Source organism: Strigops habroptila, chromosome 3 (assembly GCF_004027225.2).
Source record: "Strigops habroptila isolate Jane chromosome 3, bStrHab1.2.pri, whole genome shotgun sequence".
NCBI lineage: Eukaryota > Metazoa > Chordata > Aves > Psittaciformes > Psittacidae > Strigops > Strigops habroptila.
Window position 1 is genome coordinate 40,750,529 of NC_044279.2, and position 14,066 is coordinate 40,764,594.

General features: G+C 39.9%; 1 long non-coding RNA gene across 1 annotated transcript; it reads right to left on the reverse strand.

Annotated features, from left to right (window-relative positions):
• Positions 1-898: 898 nt before the first annotated feature.
• On the reverse strand, positions 899-10,033 carry LOC115605223. Its single transcript, XR_003990542.1, has 4 exons — positions 9,949-10,033; positions 6,658-6,948; positions 6,110-6,267; positions 899-4,180 (listed from the first exon to the last, which is right to left on the reverse strand). It is a non-coding gene; the product is annotated as an uncharacterized LOC115605223 (long non-coding RNA).
• Positions 10,034-14,066: the final 4,033 nt, after the last annotated feature.

Genomic DNA, 14,066 nt, shown 5'->3' on the forward strand with positions numbered 1-14,066 from the left:
TTAAACCTAGGAATAAAATTCCAACATGTTTCCTGGTAATATGCAGGAGCCAGGCAAGCAGCAATGATTTCCTGCTTGCTAATGAAGCAAACAGATAAGAGAGTGAAAAGACCCGGGCTTTCTGGTGCTCAGTTTCCTCTCACTGTCACTGGTTCAGTCCCTTCCCATCTCCTTTCCTCTATTTAATTAAAACATGTTAATGGCAATACCTATCAACTAGCAGCTTTGCATTCACCATCCGTATCTCTCAGACTAGCCGTCGAGTCAATCTGACGGATGAGGAAAGTTGTTTGGCTTTTGCAGTCATTTAGCTGCAGCCTTCATGTGTCTGCAGTGTGATGCAGAAGTGATGGGAGCCATTCCCATGCCAGGGGCTTTGGAGGAGAAGCCTGTAATTGAGCACTCACTGCTCTGTAGGCATCCATCCAGACCTGCTTTAGTGTGCCTTGCAGTTAACAATCAGTTTTCTGCTTTTTAAAAACTGTTTGTAGCACTCTGTCTCTAGTAAGGAAACTTCTAAATAGTGTTTTTTCTCTGTTGGTTTTTGTTTCAAATGTAATTTGCAAACAATGTAGATCACTGTGCTCCAGGGAAAGGTAGTTATGGGAGAGGAGTAGGGGATTTATCTATTGTTTTAAAAGAGAAAAGGAGGTCATAAGCAGTATTGTGAGAAAAACAAATAACTGCAGATCTTTAGATATTCTTGGCAAAACACTCCAAAACCCCAAAACCAGTAAACCAGTTCTGAACTGAGGAGGAACCATGCATGAGGCCATTGAATAAATAAAATGGTTTTTTTCTGAATGTATTCAGTAACACTGGCTAGCTGCTATGTTCAAGTAAAAGTGATTGATAGAAACAAGATCTGATTATTTTATTTTTCATGTAGAGCTGTCATGCATCAAAGAACTTCATATACACCAGTGAAGTCTCCTGACACCACACTGGGCAAATAAGCATTACATATCAGATGGGTAAAAGGAGACTTGAGCTGAACAGAAGTGGCCTCCCTGGAAATACAGTCCAGCAGCCTCCTTCTCCGATAAGCATCCTCAGCCTCTTTCTTCATCCTTCCTTTTTCAGCTGTAACATGTTTGTTGCAGTCACAGCAGGAACGTTACCCTGGGGGACAGGAGCAGGACTGAAGCACCAGACATGGGCTCTGCCACCATTGCCCTTATGCCATGCTGGGGAACGTGATGTCAAGCCTCCCACACCACTCCTCAGGGAATAGAAGCCCATGCAATGTCCACTGGAAACAAAAGTAGCCAGAATTATCATCCTGCAAGAAGTGCTGAGAACCCCACTGAACTACATGTCATGCAAACACATCACTACCTCATGCCTTAGCTGTTAGGGTATTTTTTAGTCCTACTGAATGCACCCAGCTACAAGCATTTAGGGTCAAAATCTAAGCTGCAGGATTTTTCAAGGAAGCCAGTTCTTCGGTCTCACACCTACCCTTTGAAAAATGACAGTAAGAAGCAATTCTAATTCATATAGAAATCAACTAGTGCACTTGAAATTGAAATTTCGAAATGACTATCAGCATCTATCTGAAAGATGCTGTTTTGCTTAATGTGCACTAGAAATATAGAGAGGTCAATTTCATCGGCAGTGAGTGTTTTTCCTCTGGCTTTAACACCAAACTTCTCAATCTAAGAAATAATTTCAGTCGTTTGACTCAGTGTTAGATAAAATACTTAGTTCCCTGCATAAACCAGATGGAGGGCCAAAGTCTTTCTCCTATAACCTGCAGAAATTGCTGGAGTTACTCCAGGGATGCATTTAGTCCCTTCTGTTCAAAATTTAAGACCTGCTGTTTGTCTGACAGCGCAGGTAATTGCTACAGCTGGAGCAAGGCTGTATCTCACTGTCCCCAGCCTCAGCCCCTCCTCTGTTCTCTTTTCCTGCAGCAGAAGCACAGTGAATCCCTCAGAGCATGCCAAGGGATGGATCCAGCACTAAATTCTCAAGTGATGGCAGCTGGTGGAGGAGGTCTCTGCAACCTGCAGCACATCCTGCACTGGTTTCCCTGAAGGAAAGGAAGGGTAAGATCTCATCCATGGGAGCAGCTTGAGGAAATCCAGATAGCTCTCCTCTGCTAATCCCAGATAGCAAGTACAAACCCTCCTGTGGTAGGGTCATCTTAAGGGCTTTTTCCTCCTCTTATCTGGCCCTCAGACCTTGGTGTGGCTCCTGTTTCACCCTTGGAGGTTGCTCATTTGGCCACAGGATGAAGAGAGACTAAAGGCAGTCACCTTCCAAATATACCAAGGTGAAAGCCTCTTTGGAAGAAAGAGACAGAAAAGGGCCACTAAGGAAATGATATTAACTCTGTTTTACAGCTGGAAACCTGAAGCTCAGAGCTGAGATCCCCACAGTGGTGATTTATGCGAGACCATGAGCTCACCCAGTCCCATGGTGGGGTACGAGCCAGACCCCTCCACCTACTCTGACTGCAGCATCTCTATCACACAGCTATACCTACGTAACACTGAAACCTTCTTGAATGGGAGAAAAATGATCATTTGCGCATAGAGATGAGATGTTTCTCAGCGTCCAGGCTTCCTTCAGGCTGTAATCATTCCTTGACAAACAGCTGTGAAAAGGGGAGGATCAAAAGGTGAATTGTTGGACGCTGTACTAAGAATAAATTGGCCAGCTTTCTGTTACACCGTTCTGTTGCTGCACAGATACGTATGCTCACTCATAAACCCAAATGCCAACAGATTACATTTCCTTCCAAATAGGACCATCTATGAAAATATATATCTTGATCTTGAATTAGAAAAATCCATCAGTTTTTCTTCTCCCCGGAGGTGTACGGACAAACATGCATAAGTGTGTGCAGACATCCATCTATGGTGCAGTACACTACAAACAAAATGTGTAAGTGGAATTATTATATCTAAAGTAGCACAAACAAGAGATACATTCAGCAGCTCCCCGAATTCCAACACCTTCTGGCTGCATATCTGAGTTCCATAAATTTTCAGTCTTATTGTTACAAATCATTTCAATATGCAATCATTCACTTAAACTGATTTTAGCCAGATTAATCTTACTTCTTCATATTAGACACATCTTTCACGCAGTGTAAAGCAATAATCCACTTGTAATGCTTACTGATGTTGGCTCTCATCAAAGAGACAGGCAGAGAATTGTGTTAATGGCAATAATGGAGAGAGAACGCCTGTTGGGTGGCAGCACTGCGAAGGGTTTTCTACCTGCCTGCTGCAGGACTGAGATCCATGAATTTCAGAGCTGCTTGTGTCTTTATAGTTATCATGGAGGTATCTCTCAGCCAGTACCAATTAACGACAACTGTAATGTCTTTGAAGAAGAATGTCAGTACCATCTGTAATTTCTGGAAAGAGAAAAACCTGCGGACTTAAGTCTTCTGCAGCATGGCAACCTCCATCATTATAACCAACACAAAAGCATACCAATATTTTATCATTTTCACTTCCACCCATTACACTTGTTTGTTGTCTAGTATGTGTTGGAATATGTGGATTTTGATGTTTGAAGGGCAGGATTTATCCAGTTGTTTCACTTCTTCCTTGTTGGTGGAGCAGCAGTGGTCCCTCATTGCACACTGGGAAACACTATTGCTCAGTTTGCTCTGCCCCAGCTCCAAAAAGTCCTTGTCTTCCTCAGAACAGCTGTGATGATGCAAATAACAGCAGTCATTTTGACCACCCAAAATACCACGTCTGGCCTTGACTTAAATAAAGTCAATTTCCTTAAATAAAAAGATTAAATATTTGAATTAACAGTGTGCTATTGGGCTGACTTAAACTCTTTAGGCAGTGAAACAGCATTATTACATGAGCTGCAAAAGGACAGATTTGCCAATAATGCCATGTTTCAATCATTCTAATAGAAAGCCCAGGATACAAAACTGACCAATGTCTGTTCCCAGTAATGTGTGGGTATTTTTCCTGGGATAGAAGGAATTAAATAGGTGTTCAGTTAAAACCAATGGTGTTTAACCTGTAAAAACATGTTATAGATCAGTCATTTCACACAAGCCTTCCAATGCTACCTGGTATTTCCAAGCACAGGCTTTAAAATCTAGACAAAGACCTTGCAAGTACTTTTGCATGTGTCCTTCTTGCTGGAGTACTCTGGAATGGACATGCAGAAACACAGCCCTTCTTTTGTTCAGATGAATCTGGAAATGAAGACCCAAAATATGCAGTTTGGCTGAAGGGCTGTGGGGAGAGCAGAGCTACAATGGACATTACATCAAATATAAAATGTTTGCCCTATTCAAAGCAAAATTTCCCTTTTTTTCTGAGCTCCAGTGTCCTGGATGAATGAGAAGCAGCTTTTTTTTCTGCTCTGAACTCTCTTAATGGCTATTTTAATGACTGTCTCCTCAAGTCTACAGGCAGCTGTATAATTACAGAATACCAATGTTTATGAAAGCCCAGCATATACCGTGATAATGACACAATTCACTATTTATGAGGAGCACATTTTTTGTACATACCAACACATAGTAATCACAGTAACTACTCTTTTGGTACTCCGACTAATTTTAAAGGACAATGAGCAGGATTTCCTTGAAACTTAAAATCCAGAGACTATTCACCCCTTATCCTTTCAATAACTTCAGACTCAGCATGTAGTAGTAGTAAGGAAGAACTATGAGTTCTTATTCTTGAAAAATCATTGCTGATTTGATGGGGTGAGGGATATTTTTAAGGTGCTGTGATTGTTTTGCAGGTAGTGGGGAGCCCGACAAGATGTGCAGTGGGGAGAGAATGCTCCAGCTTTCACACAATAGCTCTGTGATTGGAAGAACATTGGCGAAGGGAGAAGAGGTGAGCAGAGCACCAGATTCCCTTTGCCTCTCAAAATCCTTTTCTCAGCAGCAAACTCCAAAGTCTCTGTTTAGAAAATTGCTCACAAACAGAGGCACTGCTTGATGGTAGGGCCTGTGAGATGAAGCTGTTGTTGAGATCAAAGTCAGTTTTTCTGCAAGACTTTGATGACTCAAATACACCTACTCTGTAGTTTTGGTGGAATTTAGCCAGTGGGCATTGGATCCAAAAGCCTGTGAGGATGGGGCAGGACAGACATCATGGAGGGAGGGACCACACTGGCAAGCTTTGTTTCCATGTAGTAAGGGAAAGGTTACTAATTTGAACATTAAAGAAGATGCTCCTGCCTACTGCTGACTTCTGTACTTCCATGTTCAGGTCACAATTATATTTACCACATAATTGCAACCAGAGGAGAACCTTGGGTTTATATCTTATTCAACAGAAAACTCTCTGCTATTGCGATGTTTTCTGATACTAGAAATGATGGTAGAAATGACATCATTAGCTCACACCATATCCTGCAGAGCCTGTTTCCCTAAAACGTGTTATAGAACAGTATTCATCCAAAGTAACAAAAGGTGTAAAGTAAGTTGAGTAATATTGAATCAAATAGAGAAAATATTCATTCTTCCTGGGAATGACCACACAGATATTTAATGCAGTTTAAATGATGTATCCTAAATCTTTTCCTTCAGGTAATTTGATTACTGTTCCTGACCAGCCCCATGCAATAATCAGATGTTCTCTGCTGGCATATTAACCAGGCTTGCACTTAGGAGTCTGCTCTGAAGATCTGAAAAAAGATTCCACCAAATCCACTGGGCTTTGCATCAGATACCCAGCTTTCAGGGCTGGCTGAAAGGAGCCTGAGGAGCAGACGGGTGGCCTGCCCTGCTAAAACATCATGTAACATAACACAGAACATCCACATGATGTCAGTGCGAAGGCTCATCTGGTCCAGCTTTCTCTCTCCCATGCACACCATTATGGGAAAGGAATATAAGCACAAAGCAAAATGTGTTTGCTCTTGTGTGTGGAGTGGGGGGAGGTACAAAAGTAAAGGAGGGGAAGCCATCTCTCTATACCTCCAAAGCAATAGGAGAAGCCCTGAATATAGGCTATACAGGCTATAACCAGATATTCATGTTTAGTGGCCACCAATGGACCACTCTTGCATGAATTTATTTTTCCCCTCCTTAAATTTTTTATACCCATTAGCTCCATGTAAAAAGACCTTTTGTTTAAATCCATTACGCTTTAGCCACAGGTACCTGTTGTGTTCCTTGTCCTCTTCTGGCTTTCTGTCCCCAAGAACAGCAGTGGCTTCAGTATCTGAGGTAATAAGGTAACAGTAGCAGAAATGAAGCTTTTTATTACTGTTATTTACTTAGGGGGTGGGCAAGCTGTCGAGATGTCAATGATTAGTTACCTAAAGAAAAGAAACAAAAATGAACACATTTTCAAGTAGAGTGATATGTAATGGGCCGAGTGGAGTCAGGAGCCCTGTCTTTCCCTCCAGTATTTGATCACCTCATTCAAAATCTCTCAGTTTCTTTTCCAATGTGTGAAACAGAAACAGAAATGTGTAGCAGAAATGACAACATGGACTACTATAAATAGAATTTTTATAATATTTTGAAGTTTTTTATTACAGTATAAAAGGCAAATAAATGGGGTTTCTTTGCCCTTACTGTAAATGCATTGCATTGGCACTGTTCTTACTTAAATGGGTTAAACTACTACATGTGTGTACATACATACACATAAAAATTATTAAATTTCTAAATATACTTGCAAGGAATTGTAAAATAGTAGTTACCAACTTCTTTAGATCCTGCCCTTCTCTTCTGATTGTTACTGGCGTAACTTCTGATGCTTAATTTTCTCATGGTGCGAGTTTGCTTTTTTGCTCGATTTCTCTTTCGTGCACTGAGATGAAGAACTTCTGTGACTGGAGCAAGCTCATTTTCCTGTGAGAGGGTATGGGAACAGGAAATAAAAACTGGCTTCTGTTGAACAAAATGTACCTATACTTACGGTACATATGTGAAAGCTTCATTAGCAGTGATCCATGAAACTAGATCTTTGACATGAAAGCCTGAAGTAGACCCTGAAATAGAAGAAAAGGGTCACATTTGCAAATATATATTCAACATTTGTGATTGATTCCAACAGTGTTTGCTGAACAACAGTGCATGCAGATTTTGTTTTGCGGTGAAATGCTGCTCTTGCCACCACCTGATAGGAAGACTGAGTCAACAGTTAAACAAAACGATCCAGTAAGCAACTGTTATCATGACATAGAATTGTCTCTTGCTCAGTAAGTTTGAATCAAGCATGCTGAACAAAAGACTGATATTTTAAAAAGTTTTTTAGGAGACTGAATAATGACAACCTTGGGTTTACAATTTTGTTTCTATGATTCTTTCTCCCTTCCTCTGTCAACCAAAAATCCCTCAACTCTTAGACATGATTTCTGTTTCTTATTAACCTCCCTTTTTTCATGGAATTCAGAGTTTATGTGGGTAGTTCATACCTTAATTTTCTACGCAAGTTCAAGTCTCTTTATTAACACTGAGCATGTATATGGTTTTTGACTCAAAAGGCATAATCTTTCCTTCATTACTTTTTTTTTTTTTTACCCCCAGTGGAATTACGGAAGTGTTGGGATGTTACCCAGCATGCAGGTCATCATTATGCCAAAAAACAGACAGGCAAAAGTTTTGGTCTAAACAGACTACTCAGACAATCTTGTACTCCTTATTTCCAGCCACTGCCATTTCTATCTAAGCCTCATCTTAGAAATATATTATTACACAGGCACTGTTTCTGGCATTGCAAAGGGAAAGCCAAGGCAAGTCTTGACACTGCTGGTGCTGTGCCTGTACGGGTAAGGTGCAAAGCCAGCAAGACTGCAGTAGGATTATAACCAGGAGGCTTCATTAATGGGTTACTGGCACAGTGTGAAGACTACATTAGATATTCACTGCTTACATGATGACAGTCTCCAACAGGGGCCATAGAATGAAAGAGAAAAAATATTGCCAGCCTGAAATCTAAGCTGCTCAGCCACATGCCCTGGTACATGCCTGCTGACAGCTTTCTCCAAGATTTTGTGAAGTTAGCTACCATTTATCATTTATAATAAGCCTTTAACAAATTCCATGCATGGAATGAACTAAAAGCATATGCCAAGTCACTGTACTATTTTCAGTCTTGGTTGTGGCCACTTGGCAGCCACTGTTCTCCATCAAGAACATAGCTGTCTAAGACAAGGATATAGCTGCTGCCACCCCAGCCCCCTTCCTAGGGGTCTTTCTTCAAACGGGGCCCATGTGAGCCAAACGATGAAATGAAGCTGGGTCAAATAGGCACGATACAGACAGCACACTGAAGAATAAAACCAATGCCACCTATTCTCCCTACCTCTGTATCCATTTCCCTTTCTCACAAAAGGATGCACATATTGCAAAGATTAAGCCCTTCAAAAGATAACCCCATACCCAAAAGGATGGGAGGGTGATCAGTTGAAATACCTCTCAAACTCTTTTCATTATTCATTGGATGTCTAGGAAAACATTTTGACTGGTGTAATTCTATATACCCAACAGGCTGATGCCAGACATTCCATTAAATGGGTGCAATGACTACCTGAGCTGCCTGCACAGGAAAGGCACAGTCCTGTGTTAATCCTTATTGATCTACGCACAAGAGAGAGGAGATAAAACAATGCACATAGGAGCTGTAGCCTGTCGGTCTGTCTGCCCAGGGTAGGCTAAAACTTTCATTTAAAGTAACTGAAGCTGAAGGCACTTAGAAAATAAAGCCAAAGATGTTAATTTGAGGACATGATTTCTTTGAATATTAGACAGGGAGCTCTGAGTCCCCTGTCCTGGACATGGAAAGAGCATCTGAAATTCAGATGCATTTGCATTTTCTAGGGCTCCCTTCGTTACAGAGAAGCCCAACATTTGTTTAAAACACTGCTTTGTATGCATTCAGCGTCAGTCTCATTAGGCCTGTTAATCCCCCAGAGTAATTTGTATTTACCTAGTCTTGCCCCTTCTTGCAGCACTGTCATCACAACTCCTTTTTAGCTTATGAAAATACAAGGAAAAGGCATTTGCGTATATAAAGAAACTTTCCAACTAAGCTTTTTCTTTAAAGCAGAGAAGTACCCTGATTTTCTGAATGTAAGATCAGGGCAGTGACATGGCCTCTTTGCTTTCATTTCTTTTGGACTTTATTATATAGGTTCAATGATTTTCTTCATTTCCTTACAGAAAAAGACCTGTCTCAAAGGCACAAACAGTATATGTGGATATATCTTAAAGGAAGCCAGCCAATACCCACGTGCCATGTATCTATCTTGCTAAACATTGACCCTGAAATTAGAAAGATCCCAGCAGCTCAGTTGTTCCAGGATTTTTCTTTCAACAGAGTGGGGTGAAGTCTCTTGGACTGCCATGGAAACAGCCTGGGTACTGTTATCAAAAGGAAAAAGAATTCGATTGTACAAATAATCTGCAGTTAATGTGAATATTGCTCATGGCCAAGGTATGAATGTCATACTTCTTAAGAAAAAAAAAGTTTCCAGCAGATTTTCCTGTAATCCTATTTACTGGTTTTATCCTATTTCCCCTGGTCATACAACACGACTTTTCAGTGTTTTTCATACATTGGAAAACACTCCAACAAACACAATATAAGAAATAATTCACCATGGGCAGAGGAATGGGGTAGATGACCTAAACAATTTCCATTTCCTACTGGTTCTTTGTTATACTAAACATGGTCATAATTAGAGGACAAAAGAACAATTATTCTGATGTAAAAACATCCATGTTATGTGTTAGAATAGTAAAAATAATTTGGTAAAAAGTCATGTCCCCAAATTAAATAATTATACTGTACAAAAACTGTGCATCAGCCAGGCTTGGCAAACAGCTCTCCATGTGGGAAGCTGTGCTGGAGTGTGCCCTGGCCTCAGCACACTACATTTCTCAGGGCATTTACTGTATGACTTCCTGAAACATTAAACTAAACACTTTTTTTTTCTTCCTTGTTACTGAACACAAATTAAATCCACAAAAAGTGCAGCTTCTCATACCCACAGGGATATAATTCTTCCTCTTCCCCTCTTCCAGTCTGGGGGTTTTTTGGTTGTAAATTTTAAAACTCTCTTCCTGGGAAATCATCCTGACAATAAAAAGAGAGAGACAGAGACATAAGTAAGACAATCATTTGGCTTTTCTAAAAGAAAATTAAGTGCAACAAGTAATATTTTAAACCCAGATGTGGTAGTAGTTCTCATGAGTTAGTATTGTGAAAGGAACCCTGTTGTTTTTAGCATCAACATTCTCTTAACTTCCCATCAGGAAGGTATAGGCAACTGGTACCAGAGATGTGTAAATTGCTCTGGAGAAAGTAGGACTAGTTCAAGCAGAGGTAACAGACTGGTCATCACAAGGTGCTCCAACTCAAGGATGGAGATTCAACAAACATCCTTGCCACAGACTGCAGCACTGTTGCTGTTGTGCAACATCACATTGACCTGAGGCCTGTTCTGGCGGTGCCAGGCACCTTGGTCTTGGCTTCCTGGTGGACAAAAAGTCAGTAGATGCCAATCCTGGCATTGCTGGCTCAGGACCATGGGGTGGCAGGGCCAGGTATGTGTGACAGCTTGACTCCTCATTCTTTTTTAATAAGGTGTGTTGGTATTTTGACACCATTTCGCACCAGTCTGTTGGCCCGTGGACAGTGAGAAGTGGCTGCTACCTGTCTAAGCAGATACTTCATTTCAAACAGCTTAAATATATTCCATGCTGACAATCTCCCAGTATCAGACACAACTTCACCAGCAAAACCAGATTTGCTAAGCTTGATCAGATGTTTACTTAGTACCGTCTTCTAGTAAGACTGTCTCAGGGAAGCAGAAATGGCAATCAGGGAGCAGTGGGCCCTTCTTCATGGACAGCACAAACCATCTGAAAATTTATTTTAATCACCTTTCAATAAAGTAGGTTTGTAATCAAAATATTTTTTACCTTTGTTACATATCAGGATTAGATTTGGTCTAGAAATCAAGTTAATTTTAAAATAGTCTTCCAGGAAGTAAATCAAAGCTAGAATTTAGGTGGAAGTTAGTAGAAGCTGTAAAGTAAAAATGTTATCAATGGAAGTATGAGACCTTCCATCAGAGGATATTATAGTCTCTGACAAAATTAAATACGTATTTAAGGATTTTAAAATGTGGATTAATAAATCTATAATTGCTATCTTTGATGTAAGCACAGTAAGTGTTTGGGAAATATTTAAAGAGGAAAATATTATATACAGAGGACAAACTTCAGCGTCATGATACACAGTAGCTTTCACTCACAAACTCTCTTACTTTATTGAATTAAACCCAGGTGTTACAATACATATACCAGGTACAGTGAGTGCTGAAGTCATTTTGGCAACAGATGAGTCAAATTACCAATATTTCAGTCAGACTTTACTGAGAAAGATACAATTAATCAATCCAACACTTTATAAATCTTCCATTTTAGATAGTATAGGCTATCTTTAAAAAAGAGTCATTAATTTCCACAGATGAGGTGAAGTGCTGCTCCCTCTGAATTGATAAAAAAGGTGTAAAAAATGAGTAAGTGTCAGTGCAGGTTAGAGGAATATTTCATTGCTGATTTAGCTTCTCATGTCACCACCAGCACTGCTGCTGTTCCCCCATAAAGGAACCCAAATCCAGCCTGGGACATGAACCCAGAGCCTCCAAGTCAAGCTGCAAGTGTCCCAGGGGTCTGAACTGCACAAACACTCGTAAAAACTTGGGAACATTTGCTGCGTGCTCCTCTCCCATCCCTACCTTTCATATTCAGTAATTTGAAAGCAGTGGGAGTTCCAGCAGGAGGATGTCTGAGAGCAGATTTTGGTCCCTCAGCTATTTGTTTTTTGAGCTAAAAAGACTAAAGTGGTTGCAGTAATATAATATACACATCACTTATCAAATTTAGATCAAAGTAGCTTTAGTTAGATGAGAACAGAAAATGTCTGAACTTGGCAAACTTCTATTTTTCCTCCAGGGATGCTACACATTTGTCAAAGAGCAACTTCACAAGACATACTTCCAGCTGCCACCCACTCCTAAAAATATTGCAGCCTCCTTCCTTTCTTCCTAAAAAAGATAGAATGGGGCTTTTTCCAGCCCTGGCCATCCTGCCCCCTGTGCTGAGCCAGGAGCACGCTGTGCCACAACCACAGCCTGGGGACAGGGCAAGTTGCTGTCACCATCTGGGCCCAAATGGTGACAGGAGCAAGCTCACAAGCAGGAGACACTAACAGAAGCAGGTGTCTCCCACTTTTTTTTATGTTTTCTTGTTTTTTTTGTCACTTGACAGCATCCTGTGAGCACTAAACACGCTTAAATATTTTCAGGGCTAGCTATATTTTTCGTTTGTGCTGGTGTTTGGCTAAAAAACTTGGGATTTTGCCAAGAAACAGATCTAACCAACAGCAATCACTGTCTGTGGGAATTCTGATTTTTATATTTTGCATATTGAAAAAATATAACAAGTATAAATAATGTTACTGAATTGTAACATTTCAGTTGAGAACTCAGTCATTATTGCACAGGCCAAGTACTTATTCTGGTGCATATCTCCCAGTTATATGACCAAGGCCTCCCTCATTACACTGTTTTTTCTACCAAAAGATGTGATGTTCCATGAAAGATATAATTCATGTACAGAGTTTGTGCAAAAAAACCCCAAAATACTCATCTACCAAGACCTTTAGTATAACCCCAGAAAAAGGAAGAAATCCAGTACCAGAGCTGGGGAAATTTGCCATTAGTTCAAGTGGTTGTTTTTAGTGCTGTTAATATGAAATTCCTCTTTTGCTGTTTTTAAATATATATAGTCAAATTAAGAAAGAGAGTATAAGAGCATGATGTAGTCACAGAATGATGATGATGATGACTTAAATGTCTTAAAAAAAACCAACAAATCAACAAAAAAAAAAAAGAAAAAGAAAAATAAAACCAACCCAACTGATTTTTCTAGAGTGTTTAAACCCCAAAACTACAAAATCAAAATCTAGAGGATTTTGTTTTCCTGAAGTATGGACAAAACAGCAGTGATGATTGAAATGCCAACAAACCTGTTGGGATTGTGGTGCCAGTTTGTCCTGCCAGACACAGAAACATTTCTATAATTTTATTTTATTTTATTTTATTTTATTTTATTATTTTATTTTATTTTATTTTATTTCTAGAGAACAACTGTACCTCAGGTCATTTGTATGTCAAATTGTATTTCACATCATTTCCACACAAGGTGCTTTTTTTTTTTCTTTGAATACTTCAGAAAAATATTATCAGGAGCCTGAAAATTGATTCTATGAGCTATGGCCAGGATGCAGCCTTTCTGAAAGACCATGAGCACTAACTTTCCTTGCCGGTAACTATTAAAATTTGTAAACCAGCATTTTAAAGAGCTTGAGTTTAATGATAATGACTCAAAATGGGTTTTAAAGATGGTGACAAAAATACTCTAGGTATTTTTTCCCTAAGCTCCTACCATTCTCTGTCTTTAGAACAGTAATCATAATAAATATTGCCAGACCAGCAGAGACAGAGCCTGAGAGCTTGTTGTTCTAATAAACATTTCCCTATAATTCTTGACTCCCTTGGAAACATACCTTGTGACAACCATGCTGACATAATAAGCACTAACAACAGAAATCAAATCCAGAGCTACAAAACTTATTGTACAAGGAACACAAATGAAACGGTAAGTAGTGTCAATATACATGCATGGAAAAAATGTCTATTTTTTGCCGTGCTTGGAAATATGTTTCCTGTATTGCTTTGAAATGGCAAGATTTCCAGTTATTTTTTAATATTCTGATCAGCATGGGAAACGTAGAGAAGTCTTATTCTGCAGCGCTGATTTGCCTCCTATGTTTGCAATAGCATCATCAAGGGTCCCTGGGAGCACGCTGCTACCTACCTCCAGCTTTCAGGGAGCTGCTGCACTGCTTTTGCCCTGGAAGACCTTGAAAAACAGAAAGGGAGAGCAAACAAGGGTGCTTTACCAGGGGTCACTCAAGCAATTAAATAGGTGTCCACTGCCCATGTTTTCCAGAATACAAAGGGAAGATTGACAGCTCATACTGACATTCAAACCTCATGTCATTGCTGCAAGTTGTCAGTGAAATCCTGTCTAG